Source organism: Microtus ochrogaster, chromosome 5 (assembly GCF_000317375.1).
Source record: "Microtus ochrogaster isolate Prairie Vole_2 chromosome 5, MicOch1.0, whole genome shotgun sequence".
Taxonomy (NCBI): domain Eukaryota; kingdom Metazoa; phylum Chordata; class Mammalia; order Rodentia; family Cricetidae; genus Microtus; species Microtus ochrogaster.
Genome location: NC_022012.1, coordinates 84,583,959 through 84,598,753, shown reverse-complemented (window position 1 = coordinate 84,598,753; position 14,795 = coordinate 84,583,959).

Below are 14,795 nucleotides of genomic sequence, written 5' to 3'. Positions count from 1 at the left end.
GGATGCTGACCTTGTGAATGCTGGCCTTGCGGATGCTGACCTTGTGGATCCTCACCTTGTGGATGCTGACCTGCGGATGCTGACCTTGCGGATGCTGACCTTGTGGATGCTGGCCTTGCTGATACTGACCTTATGAATGCTGACTTGTGGATGCTGACATTGCGGATCCTGACCTTGCAGATGCTGACCTTGCAGATGCCGGAGACTCAAACTCAAGTCCTCATGCTTGCAGAGCAGGCACACTGACCAACTGTGCTGGCTAGACTTCTGTCAAACACAAGCTAGAGTCATCAAAGCGAAGAGAGCCTCAGTTGAGGAAATGCAGCCATAATATTCAGTTTAGGGCATTTGCTTAGGTAGTGACTGATGGGAGGGCACAGCCACAGGTTTGCAGTGCTGCCCCCAAGATGATCCAAAAGAAAGCAGACTGAAAGGCCATGGGCAGCAAGCCAGTAAGCAGCACCCCTCCATGCCTTCTGCATGAGCTCCTGCCTCCAAGTACCCACCCTGCTTGAGCTCCTGTCCTCGTTGCTTTTGATGATGGCCTGTTAAGAGGGACTGGCATGAAATAAGCCCTTTCCTCTCCAGTTGCCTTTGGTCCTGATGCCCCATCACAGCAACAGTGACCCTGAGACACCTGCTGAGTCAGTCTGCAGCCCTGCTGTGTATGTTTTCCTACATAATAAAATGCTGCCATTCCATCCCCAGAGGCAACACAAGGTGAGCAGATCAGAAAAACACAGATTCCCCAGTAGCTCTGAGGACACTGTTGGTGGCAGGCAGTGGCTAATCCTTATTTCACTACCTTTTTTTTTTTCTCATTCTATCCCAACTGCAAAAATAAGCTTTAGTGCACATGCACAGTAATAGTGAACACATGAGAAAGGATGAGGTTTTTTTTTTGGGGGGGGGGTGCTGGAGAGACAGCTGAAAGGCCAACCAAGTTCTCTGGCATAGGACCAGAGTTCAGTTTCTAGCACCTTTTTGGGCACCCTTCTGACCTTCTCAAGTACCGTGTACAGGTGGTGCACATACAGACAAGCAGGCATGCGTGGGTGTGCACACAATAAATAAATAAATAAATAAATAAATAAATAAATAAATAAATAAATAAATAAATAAATAGAGGGTACCAAAATTGTCAGAGGATCCTCTTCATAACTCTCAGAATTGGTTAAGACATTTATCCCACCACTCTCCATCAGTCAAGTGATAGACAAACAGACTGACAGACAGGGAGTTGATGCTATATTTGCCTGAACAAAAAAACAAAAAAACAAAAAAAACAAAAAAAAAACCCTCTCTGGGAATCTTCAGCATTCCCAATCTCATTCTGTCCCTGAGGCTGTGGTTCTGACCTTAGATGGTTTCTGTCATCTCTATCACAGTTCAGTTGGCCCTGCTGTTTTGAAGATAGGTAACTGAGATACACAGATAATCCAAAAATAAGTCTTGATATCTCCGGAAGAGAGGTTTTGTGTCACAGCTTCAGGAAAACATGTTTACACCTGTCCAGAGCACCAGTAAACTCCTAAGGGTTCATTCCTCAAGGCTTAAGTGATTCTTACATATTTAAAAAGTATTTCTTCCAAGACATGTACTCTCAGAAGGCTCATCCATTTTTAATCACAGCAAACCAAAGCCAAAACAAAGCCCCCATATAGGAAGAGTGGGAAGTCTCTGATGTTTTTTACTTCCTACCTTCTTCTCACCTTAGCATGCCTTGTCCTTTTGGTGATGGGGTTATCCCCTCCTGTGGAGTATCAGTCTGAATTCAGTGGCACCATGCTTTCTGCGAACACTAAGCTTCAGCCACATAAACTCCAGCACCCAGCTTTCTTTTCCCGCTAAGTCCTTGGACATGGTCCATTTATCTGTGCTTTGTATTCCTCTCCGTGAGTTCCTAACTCCATGCATTCCAACTCTTGATTCTACAACAACGTTCTCTGTCTACCGATGGGGTCACATCAGCAGTCACAAGCCTCCTGCATGGTTCCTTAAGACTCCTGTGTGCTGGTAGTTACACATTTCCATGCTTTCCAGATTTAGCCAAGAAACACCTTTTGTGACTTCCCAGACTAACCGTGAAGAGGAGTGGATTTCTGTTGTGTTCCTTCAGAATGTTTTCTGTAGAAGAAGCAGATGTCTTGGGGATAGGACAGTCAGGAGCACATGTGGAAAGTAGCGCACACCCGTTGTTTTCATCCATGTCCACTTATAAGCCATGTGAAAATGTTCTACAGCCAGACTCTCCAGTTACTACAAGCCCAGGCAATATCTCAATGTGCCTCATGTCAAGTCTTTAAGCAGTGCTGTTCAGCCACATCTTTGATTATTGATTCACAGACTGTGCAAGGCAACACACATTTATTTTTCTCTTAAGCCTCATCTTTGGAGATATTTGTTCTTCAGCATAAGATAATTAGTACAGCATCTTTCACACAGCTGTAAAGCCTGTCCTGGAAAGGGCAGAGGGCCCCTCATTGAGCTTCAAAACCTTGGTTTCTTCCTACCCTTGCTTTGGCCTTACCAGCCCCTAGTTCTAGTTTATTGAATTCCCTTTTCTGGGACACCAGTTTCCAGATGTTTGAATAAGAAGTCAATGATCCTATGTGTGAAAGTTGTATGTAATTGTAGCATTTAATTAGCATGAGGAATATGCATTCAACACCAGCAAGACTGACAGAATGTCCTCAATCCTGCTCTGTAATATTAAGGAAGAAAGATGAAGAGGTATCGTTGTCTTCTCTAAACATAACCATCCATGAGGACACAATGTCCGATAGGAGTTTATAGCTATGTGTTTCTTGGGCCACCTCTCTGCAGTTTGCAGAGAGTACCTCATGAGGACATTGCAGGTGAGAACTGCACATCAAACATGCTTTTTCATCTTTCCCCACAGAAGTCATTACAAGACAAAAAGAAACAGAGAGAAGGCAGGGGTTAAGACACCATTAACTTTGGAACAGTGAATCAGGACCCATCTTACTAAAATAAAGATAACCATAAACCTACAGGGTAGTACTGCAGTTTGTGTAAAGGTGGTTTGATACTCAGTTGGTCTCACATCCCTGGGACTAATACAATTTCTGTAAAAATACTGCAGAAAAAAAGAGTGTTGGGATAATCAATATAGCCCTGATCTGAAACAAAAGAGGAAGGTTCAGTCCTATACGATAATGTACATACAATGGTTCATTCTCATCTCACCACTAGGGTAAGACAATCTCATTTTCCTGTGCTGTACACACAGAAAGTCTAGGTGGGTGCATATTGTCTCAATCTCCAATGAAAATAGACAACCATTAATCAAAAATACTACTATAAGCTTAATAGTAGCAGTATTGAAAAAACAGAGAAAAATGTTACAAAATAAATAAAAAGCTATGAAAGGAAATAGAAATATATTCAGGAAACTGGATAAATTATCCAAATTGAACCTTCCTCATTTACATTTAAAACAATAGCCAAGGTATTACAGCTATGAAAAAAAGAATATAAAAACAGTGATCACAGCTCAAAAAAAATACATAGAAGCCACAAATAGAAAAGTGAGAGTAGAGAGTAGACAGGTCAGGTTCCAGTCATCTCTTCCCAGTGAACAAAAACTAGGAAAGAGGTATTACAGTGTAAAATTATAGGATTAATATATGAAGTACAATTTCCACGTTAATGTGTAGAAACTTGAAGAAAACAAACCAAATAAAAAGTTAGTAAAAACTCTCCAAAATAAGGTAGATAGAATATCTATTATTACTACAGATGTCATGTACAACAATGGGAAAGAGAAAAAAATCAGACTCTCAAGAAAAAAAAATCTGACTCTTAAGAGATCAACAAGATGTCTTGGCAGGTAAAGGTTCTTGCCATGAAGCCCAGTGATGACCTGGGTTCAATTCTGGAAACTCATATGATAGCAGAGACCATCTCTGGCAAGTTATCTTCTGATCTCCACACAGAAAACAAATGAATAAGTAAGTAAGTGTAAAAAACTTTTTAAAAAGAATTAACATGAATATTTTATGAAACCGAATATAAGGCAGAAACCCTAAAAGGGGGAAATGGAAAATTAAATATTGAAAACTACATTAACATCAGCTTCAGCATTAAAAACTAAATATCCAGAAACAGCCTTAGAAAGCATACAAGGTTGATTCTAACCTGGATCCCTACTGTCTGGCAAAACAGTAGTCAAATATAGCACCGCCTCCCAGTCTACAGACACCAGAAATACATGTTTTTGCATTGTCTATCTTTTTTTTTTTTGGATTTTTCTAGACAGTGTTTCTCCATAGTTTTTGGTTCCTGTCCTGGAACTAGCTCTTCTAAACCAGGCTGGCCTCGAACTCACAGAGATCCGCCTGCCTCTGCCTCCCAAGTGATGGGATTAAAGGCCTGCACCACCACCGCCCGGCTGCGTTGTCTATCTTAAATGCCAGGAGAGTTCATCAAATGATGATGGCGTCAGGTACAAGAATAAGAATTCTTAGGTAGAACAGAGCAGAGCCTAGAAACTCCAGAAAAACAGTAAATGACCAACCTCCATAGAAAGTGGAGCCACAGCCTGGTGCACGGGCGTCCTTCCTAGTGAACGGGGCCAAGGTCTTCAGCAAGCTTGCACCATGCAGCCTGAGAAGCTAGAAGGTGGAATTCTGACATATGTCAGCAACAGTCATGTGCATGTGTCTTTACTAAAGGACGCTGGAAAACTGTAGCTTTCATAGCATTAGGAGATCTCAAATTTAACACATGTGGGCTTCTATCATTATTTTCACAAATTAGAATCCATTTCTATCCATTTCTAGAACTGAAGACACATTTAAAACTTTGGAATTTTAAGATTCTTCTTATATAGTAGTTTATGGTATTCAACCCATTCTGCTGCACCAGGGGTCTAGTGGCATTTTCATTTTCATTTTGGCTTGTTTTCTTACCTAAACTTAGTCCTTGGCTGCAAAGAGAAATTTCATTTGCTAAAGATGCATGTCAATCCTTCCTGATCCTAGAGGTTGTTTCAGAAGATCCTTGGTTGGTTTGTTTGGTGTGTGTGTGTGTGTGTATCTGTGTGTTTGTATTTGTTTATATGTGCCTGTTTAAGTTAAAACCATAGCATCAGTTCCAAGGAAAATGACTAACTCCCTTTTAAGAGGATAATAATAATTTCTGGTTATTGTACACATGTATGTATATTGGATTAATTAATTAACAGGTGACACACAAAAGGCCCTAAGTCATCAGAAGGATACTTAAGGCTGACAGTGTTTATGTTAATGTAGCTAATCCAGAAACATGTTTTATGGAACTTCTTGGCTCCTCTGGCTGTGGAGAAGGCAAGCTTTGGGAGAAACTGATCAGAAGGAGGATGTTTGGTCGCCACACACTCTGTGAAGTCCCTACAGCTTCTCACTTTTCAACTGGTACATCTGTTGTCCTCATACAAAGTCACTCTGCTTGTGGCCAGGTGAGGCATCAACTGGATGCCCTTCCAATAGTCACTACATGTTCTCTTGTATCGTTTTGTGTAAGCCACATTCATGGACAAAACTACATATGGACAGAGGAGGACCAGGGTGTACTTGGCAGGAACCACAGCTCCTCAGACGGTCCCCCCTTTGCTTTACCTGCTGTCTTGTTAGTATTCTGTTACTGTGAGGAGAGAGCATGACCAAAACAATTTATAAGGGGAAAAAGCTTTCCATTGTTGCTGGCTCACAGTTTCAGAGGGTTAGTCCATTATCATCATGGCAGCATATAGGAAGACATCGTGCTGGAGAAGTAGCTGAGAGTTCTGCATCCCGAGTCAAAGAAAACAACATTTGGCCAGGCATCGGCTTTTTGAAACCTCAGAGCCCACCCCCAGTTACATACCTCCTCCAACAAGGCCACGCCTCCTAACCCTTTCCAAACAATTGCACTAAATGGGGACCAAGCATCCAAATATATAAGCCTATAGGAGCTACTCTTATTCAAAGCACCATCACAACCATTCTGTTCCCAGGTCTGCAGAATAGTAATGATATCTACAACTAACAATTCAACAAAATTCCTTGACATTAAACCATCAGTATTTTCTGTTCAACTTACCATAGACCCAACCTCATGGAACAAAAGGCAGTTTCATGAAGTAGAACCTAGGTAACATGCTGCAGAGAGAGATGGTCCAAGCATGAGGACCTGAGTTCAATCCTCAGCACCCACACAAAAACTCCAGGCATGGTAATATGCTCTATAACTGGGGAGGGAGAAACAGAGAGATTTCTGGGTTTGCTGGCTAGACAAACTCCTGTTTGTGAAGAACTCCTGTCCAGTGAGAGACCTCATCTCAAAAAGTATGGTGGGCAATTCTTGATGACGATCACCTGAGGAAGAACTCTGGCTTCTCAATATGTGCATCACACAAATGCATGTGTAGCTCATGCACGTACGAGTGCGCACACACATATGCATGCACACACAATCTCTGTAATGAACTACCAGGTACACAGAGGACACACCCATACTGCCATGTGGATGCCAGTAGTTCTGCTTCTCTGAAAGAGTCCTGGTTATTCACAGCCGAGGTTCACTTTTCCATAGAAACTTAGCAAATTAAGATGACTTTAATTTAGAGAAAAACTAAAAGGTAAAATTGATTCAAATCTATCTTAAATAGGTTCATAATAAGAAATTTAGCAAAGGCCAACATCTATTAACACGTAACAGCTACAGAAATCTTATATTCTTAGCAAATTCATCACAAACATTGCTATGAACTGCATTGGCACACCAAATAGGCAAGAGTCTGAAACCCTATAAAACCAAGGTCAGTCTCTGGTGTTCACAAGAGAAGCCAACTGCCCAGCTCTGGGGACCATTGGGCTTTGGCTGTCCCAGCTAACCATCCAAGTTTGCCTTCATCATTCACTCAGAGCAAGAAACAGAAAGCCTCAGCTAGAGAATCTCAAAGGCCACTGTAATTTTCTAGGTGCATAGAGCTTGTTTGAAACCAAACCCTACAAAATTGACCCCCAATTTCACAGGATAGTCTTCCCTCATGCTGGATGAAATACCACCATGTGTCTGTGACGGGGATACCTGTGTTTCTCCACCTCAGGAATTATCAAGACTGACCATGATAGAGTCAGATAGACCCAGCCATTCTCATAGGGAATGGATTTCTGGTTCATGAGAGATGTCACTGTTCCAGGTGGGATATTGTCAAGGGAATAGAGTCAGAGCCCCTTGACCCTGGTATATTCAGATTGTTTCTCTGCGAAACTCTGAATGCCTCCAAGACTCTGTTTAGCAGTACACTTGTCTAGCAGAGCACGCAAGTACAACTGTTGAGTGCTCACTCTCACGGAATTTCTCTCCGTGTACAAACACTTCAGAAAGTGTGTGTGCTGTGATCCCGATGCCCCAAGTTTTAGTCCCCGCAGAGATAATGGGCTAGTCTAACTGCACGACTTGGTTTGCTTCTAATTCAGCACAGACCTGCATAGGTACTCTCTGAACAACTCCAAAGAAATTTCGATATTTACAGGGAGTGCGTATAAGTGCTTAAGATGGTCTTTCTGGTGGAATGGGTGTTTATAATGGAACAGTCTGAGCCATGGAATTTGGAGAGATGGGTCATCATGTTATATCATTTGTGGCTTCAAGTATTGCCCTGTTACCATTTTGTCTTTTTGGATGAACTATTGGGGGAGTCAACCAGAGGCTGGCCAATACATACTCCATAACTACTGAGGAAAATGGATTGCCCAATAAGCTGCCCTCTGTTCTGACAAGCTAGCACAGAGTGCTGATCTAGTGTAACATCAGGCCTCATTATTCATTCTTCTTCCCCAGTCATTTCTGCAGTGTATTTTTGTTTTTTTGCTCTCTGCATCCTCAGAGCTATGGAGACGTGTGTTTTATGTAAAAGATAAAGCCCTTCATTAATTTGTCAATGATTTGCCAGCTAGAAGAGAAAACAAAAGAGGCCTGACAGTGTTCTCCCAGATTGCTCAGTGCAGCTGGTAAGTTCTTCTAGCTTCAGGGGAATTAACTATATGTAGGTAATGGCCTGAACAGGCTCACACTGGTCCACGTCCATATCAAATAACTGTGGCTAATAGGGAGAAGCTCAACGACTTCTGAATATAGACTTCCTCGCAGGGCACCAGCCAGGCTCTACCAAGTTAGCAACTTTGCTTATGAGCAACACTGACAGGAGAGCATAGATGCCTTTTAGTCACCTGCAGTTCTTCCCACTGAGCTGACCATGACCCACCCAGCTAATCTACCTTTGGGGGGCTCGTCACACTCAAACCAAAACACATGTAACTTTTTCATAAATTTGTTGACTATCAGAATCGCTTCTTGTGAGAAGTTTCTATCCATAGACTTTGCTTAATTTTGACTGGATCACTTTTGTTGTTGAATTTTGTAATGGCTTTCTGTATTCTGAAAACTAATCCCAAATCAGATAGACGCACACTGTACAATTTTTCTCATAATGTGGATGTGATTTTCGTTATGTTGACTCGATCCTTTGCTGAAGCATTTTAGCTTTCAGCAACCTTATTTCCTTTCCATGGTTGCTGGTTTTACTTGTTTTGATTTTAGTGTCTTATCTACAAAACAATTGCTGTCACTCTCTTCCTCTATGCTTTCTTCTATCGATTTTTATACTCTGATTAGGACTTCGATGCATTCTGAGTGTTTTGCTTGGTTTGGGTTAGGTTTTTTTTTTTCCTCTTCAGGGGTAACTTTGAAAATGTTTTTGATTTGTTTATCTTCATTCTTTATGTGGGTGAGTGTTTGCCCATTACTATGTGATTGTACCACATGTGTGTCTGGTATCCAAAGAAATCAGCGGAAAGTGTTGAATCCCTGGAACTAGAGCTAGAGAGAGTCAGGATGTGGGATAATGCTTTTGTATGCTAAAGTTTCGTCACTCCTATGGGTTTACTAAAACACTGATTGGCCAGTAGCCAGGCAGGAAGTATAGGTGGGGCAACCAGACTAAGAGAATTCTGGGAAGAGGAAAGGCAAAGAGATGTAGTCACTATTCAGATGCAGAGGAAGCAAGTGAATATGCTTTATCAAGAAAAGGTACAAAGCCATGTGGCTAAAATAAGAGATACGATAAGATAAGAATTATTGATTAATTTAACTTGTAAAAGATAGTTAATAATAAGCCTGAACTAATAGGCCTAACAGTTTACAATTAACATAAGCCTCTGTGTGTTTCTTTGTGACTGAATAGCTGTGAGAATGGGCAGGACAGAAATTTTTGTCTACAGAGTCATAAGCTCCCATGTGGATGCTGGGAACCAAACCCCAGGTCTTTCTTCAAGCACAGCAAGTGTTCTTAACCCCTGAGACATCTTCCTAACATTGGAATAAATACTTAAGCCATATTAATCTTTTTAAACCTTGACCATCGGAGGAATTTTTCAATCTCTTCATGTTTTATGATATATTATGACAGAGATTGCTTTTTAATTTCTTTATATTTATTCCTGAATATTTTATTAGATTGGAGGTGTTGGTGATAGGAGCTCTTTCATACTTTCTTTCTAGAAATCTTGATACTGTTGTATGAAAATGTTTCTGAATTTGTGTGCAAGTTCAGTATACTTCAGCATTACTCTGTTAATGTATTAGTTCTCACAGTAATGGCTTATTTTAATATCAATGATTGCCTTTCTTCTTTAAGAGTTCTTTGTGTATTTTCCAAAAGCTGCCCTTTGTCCCATGTGTCCTTGAAAGTATTTCTTTCTGAGTCTATGTTTTATTTACTTTTAAAATACTCATTGTAAATTGACTATTTATAATCATCTAGATTTTACAAGATAAGAGTGATCTGCTTTTTAGAAAACTATAGAAGGAAGAGAATTCTGCATTTATTTTATTTTAATTGAACTTGTTGACAGATTAATTACTTCAAGGTCTTAAAAATATCTTTGTGATGAGTAATTTGTTCTGCAGCCATTGTGCAATGTACAATATGCTTGTTAATTATTATTAACATACTGCCGTAGACCTTAGGAAAATATACAATTATTGCCATGTTTAAGTCATGTGTTAAGTCAAAGCTGTGAACTTTTTGGCTGTCATTTCATTATTAAAACCATCTACTCTCTATGTCTATAAGATTGATTTAATTTCATGTACAGAAATTTCTGTTTAGTACCTAATTTACTTTACCCAGCAGAATGCTTGAAAATTTCATCAAATGATAGAATTGCCTTCCTTTTAAACTTCATTTCTTGTGCATATTTACCCCCACAACCTTTTTCCTTTAGATCAATGATAAGACTTAGATAACTCCACATCTTGAATGTATCAGTGCATTTTTTACTTCTATAATGAAATACCAGAGTCAGGATGACTTTAAAAAAAAGTTCATTTAATTCTGTGTTTTGGAGCCTAAGAATCTAAACAGCCTGCACAGATTCTGGTGAGGGTCTCCCTAGCTGTGTTACCCCATAGCTGAAGCCAGTGGGGTGTGTGTGTGTGTGTGTGTGTGTGTGTGTGTGTGTGTGTGTGAAGGAAGTGAGCACATCTCTTTTGGTGGGACTTTCTGTGGAATCAGAATTTCTAGCCCTGCGTCTCATTCATGTTGCCTCTTTACAGATTGGTTTTCTTTTTCTTTTCCTATTATCTTTCATGTAGCAGAACTTTATTTGTTTATGAGAGAGAGAGGGAGGGGGGGCAGATGCATGTGTCTGGGCATGAGAGTGGAAGAGAAACTCCATCTCTGCCTCGGGTGCCTTTCCACCAAAACTGTTCATCTTCCCTTTAGATGGGGTTTCCCACTGAGATGTGGTATTTCCAGGCCAGGCTGGGCTGTTAACACACTTCAGCAATCTGTCCTTCTCTACCTCCCTTGTGCTGAGAGCCCAAGTAAACACCTCCACTCTTGGTTTCTGATGGGACAATGAGGGTTGAATTTGTGTCCTCTGTGGGAGCCCACAGATGTGAGCCCGTTCCACCTTGACTACTGGTCAGAGAATTTGAGATTATTTTTACACTTTCAAAGTTGTTGACAACAGGTGTGGCTACAAACAAGAAGCCCAGCACACTTAGGGTGTGGTTAATTGGTGTTTTGCACATTAAGATGGCCCATACAGGTGTATCCACTCCACCCTGATCAAAGGTCAGAGAATTCAAGCCATTCCTGATCCTTCATTTTAAAATAGGCTGTTTGATATAGGGAGTTGACTGCCTACAGGATGCCTGGTCTAGAGTGTATTGTTGCATATCCTGCACAAAATATCAAATGCTTTACTCAGGAAATAATGGCTTCACGTCTTAAGTATTGAAGCAAGTAACTGTTCTAGTTGTCCTTTGTATCAAGTGAAATTGTCTTTTGTCTTCTCCCTTCTCCTTTTGCATTGGGCTATTAAAGCATATGGAAAATAAACACGGGTAAATCAGTATTTAGTATTCACTGAGTTGCCCTCCCGGTACTATCCTGTTTCTCTGTGTTTCTTTCATATCTCTGTTCTGCCTACCTAACATTTCTAATCTATATGCCTCTACCCTGGAATGTACAAACCCATTGTTGCTGGACCATGACAGAAGTCACTGCAATGTGTGGTTTACAAAAGTCTTCATATTGACATAGCAAACACTTCATTGAAAAAGCTATCATTTTGGTCCCCAAAGCTTGAGAATTGTTAATGAATTTTTGCTTTTCAATTACTTTTTGCATAGATCATGCTTTCAGCATCACATCTAAAAATCATTGCTGTATCCAAGGTCATTTCTGTCCTCTACTATCTCATATGGTATTTATGTTAGTAGTCTGTTTTCACCCAACTTTAGTCAAGGACATGAGCACTGACTAGATTCTTTTATATGGATTTTCAGTTGTTCCTGCTCCACTGGTTGAAGAAGCTCTGTTTCTGTCATTCTCTAGCCTGATTTCATCATTAAAGATCAATTGACTAAGCTGGGTTGGTAGTACACACGTGTAGTGACAGCTCCAGGAGTTGAGGCAGAATGATGCTTGAACTCATGAATCCAAGACCAGCTTAGGCAATGTGATGAGATTCCATCTAAAACCAAACAGTTAAATGTTTTTATATATATCTATTTCTGGTTTCTGTTATATGTTCCAAGAATCAATTTATCTTTTCTCCCACCACACTGCCCTAATTACCATAGTTACAGTGCATCTTAACGTATGATATGTCTATCATCTGTCCTTTGACTCTAGCTTTCTCCCTTAGTACCATTGTCTATTCTGTATCTTATCACGCATCAATTTCAGAGTCAATTTGTTAGCTCCACAAAATAATTCGGTGGAAGTTAAATTGGGACTGAACTGAATCTAGAGAGAGGTTCAGGAAGAACTTGACAATGAACATGCACTTTGCATAAACATAGGGTAATCTCTCTCTATTTTATTATTCGCTTTCAGCACATTTCCAGCTTTTCCCCATTTTGATAGTAATATAAATTGTATTGCATTCTAATTTCAAATACCACTTGATTCTTTGCTGAGAAGTAGGGAAACAATTTACAACATATAAGATCAATTTACCCTGCGTTAGGCAACCTTTCTATAATCACAATAGTTTAGGGAGACTTTATTACTATTATTTCAAATTTTGTGCATAAGCAATAATATCATCTTCAAGCAGACAATTTTATTCCTTCCTTCATAAAACTCTAATTATAATTATTAGTTTACAAGGCAGGGAAGTGAAACATAAAGAAATTAAGTCACTATCTCAAAGTCATCTGGCTATTTACTACCAGAACCAGGATGTAAACTCAAGATTCATGATCTATCTAGAGCCTGAGGTCTAAGTCATTACACTATCAAATGTTTACAAATGTTCCTGGAATTCTCAGGTCATAAATTCACAATGAGATCAGTCTGTGCAGGGGAACACTCTCCTGTGACGAGCATGCATTGTGGGTGAAGACAGGTGTAGCTGATGGGAGATGGTAATTGAAGAATAGACCCCAGAAAAAGTCTGAAGTGATATATTGGTCCTAGAAAAACAAGGACATCATCACTATAATCTGAAATACCGCTTGTATCATTTTTTTTCTTTATGAAGGAAAGAGAAAAAAATTATCATTAGCCCCAATTCACGGAATCATTGTGTTTAACATCCTGAATCACTGCAAATCATGTTGAGGACTTGACACTGTAGTGACCCCAAAACATTAAAAACTAGACTGCCATCCTGAGTCTAATCAAGTCATTCTTATCTCAAAACAATCCAGTAGAATGGAGGAAAGTGCAGCAGCAAGCGAATTCACTGGGGTCTACCTTTCCTTTATTAAATGAAAGGTTATTTGGGGACATAATGTCTGATTTTATGCACAGTATGAGAAGTCAGAAATTACTTTGAAAATCACCACCTTGAAATCAACATGGGATACTCTACAGTTGCTGGCTTGATTGCAAGGCTTATTACATGCCATTAATGAGGCATTAAGTTTTAAGACATTTGTAAAAGACCTGGAAAACCCTCATGACTTCCAGCCTCATTTCGTTCCACAAAAAGCACACTTCAATTTGAAACAAACTTTCAAATGTGTGTGTGTGTGTTTGTATGTATGTGTGTATTTTTTTTTGTTTTTCTCTTTAAGAATTCTGTATCTGCACACAATGCATTTAGGTCATTTTCATCCTTCTTCCTTCCAACTTTCCCCAAACCCTTCATGTCTCCATCTCAACTTCATGTTCTTATTTATTTATTTGTTTATTTATTCATTTGTTCCATTGAATCCAATTAGTGTTGGCAAATATATGCTTACATGAGAAGTCATTCATCCATTGGAGCATGGTTAAATCTATATTGACTCTTTTTTCCCACCATCAGTCAAATATCATTAGCACTTCAATTGGGGGTGAGAGGTAATGTCCCCTCCCTCCTCCATGGCTGGTGGAACGTTGACTGGCTTGATCTTGTCCTAGTATATGGTGCAGGCAACCACAGGTGCTATGAGTTCGCAGGTGCAGCAACCCGATCTTGCCCACAGTTTGCCCTAGGCTCCACCACCCTCTGTGATCCTCTGGTTTTTACAGTCTTACTGTAACCCCTTCCAAAATGTTTTCTGAGCCCTAAGTATAGGTGTTGTTTTATAGATCAATCCATTGGAACTGGACTCCACAGATCTGCATTTTGATTTGTTGTAATTTATGTAAAGTTTTTGGTTGATTGCACAGAGAAATTTTCTTGATAATGGGTGAGGTCTACACTTATCTCTGGCTATAAGGATGAGTATTCAAAGTGTGAATTAGGGATTAGGATGGTTCTTGTAAAATGATGGTTATAAATTCTCCTACAGGATCCATAATTTCACTAGTACTGAAGAGTTGGCTCTGTTTCTAGTACCAGACATCATTTATCTCTTGCTGAGCAGGTCTTGAGTCCAATTAAAAAGCCGTTGGTTACCGCCAAGGTAGGAGAGTATCTACTGTAGCCTTAAGATTATTGTGCCACATTGGTCGTTTTTATGGTTCATGGACACCATAGACAAACCCCACCATTTTTGAAACCACCAAGTCCTCTACTGCTTTTTGATTAACGAAATGCCAAGAGATTACACAACTTTTAGCAAAAAAAAAAAATATATATAAGAAATGGTTTTCATCAGCATATTCTTTTTATTTATTTATTTATTAAAGATTTCTGTCCCTTTCCCGCCACCGCCTCCCATTTCCCTCCCCCTCCCTTGTCAGCCCAAAGAGCAATCAGGGTTCTCTGCCCTGTGGGAAGTCCAAGGACCACCCACCTCCATCCAGGTCTAGTAAGGTGAGCATCCAAACTGCCTAGGCTCCCACAAAGCCAGTACGT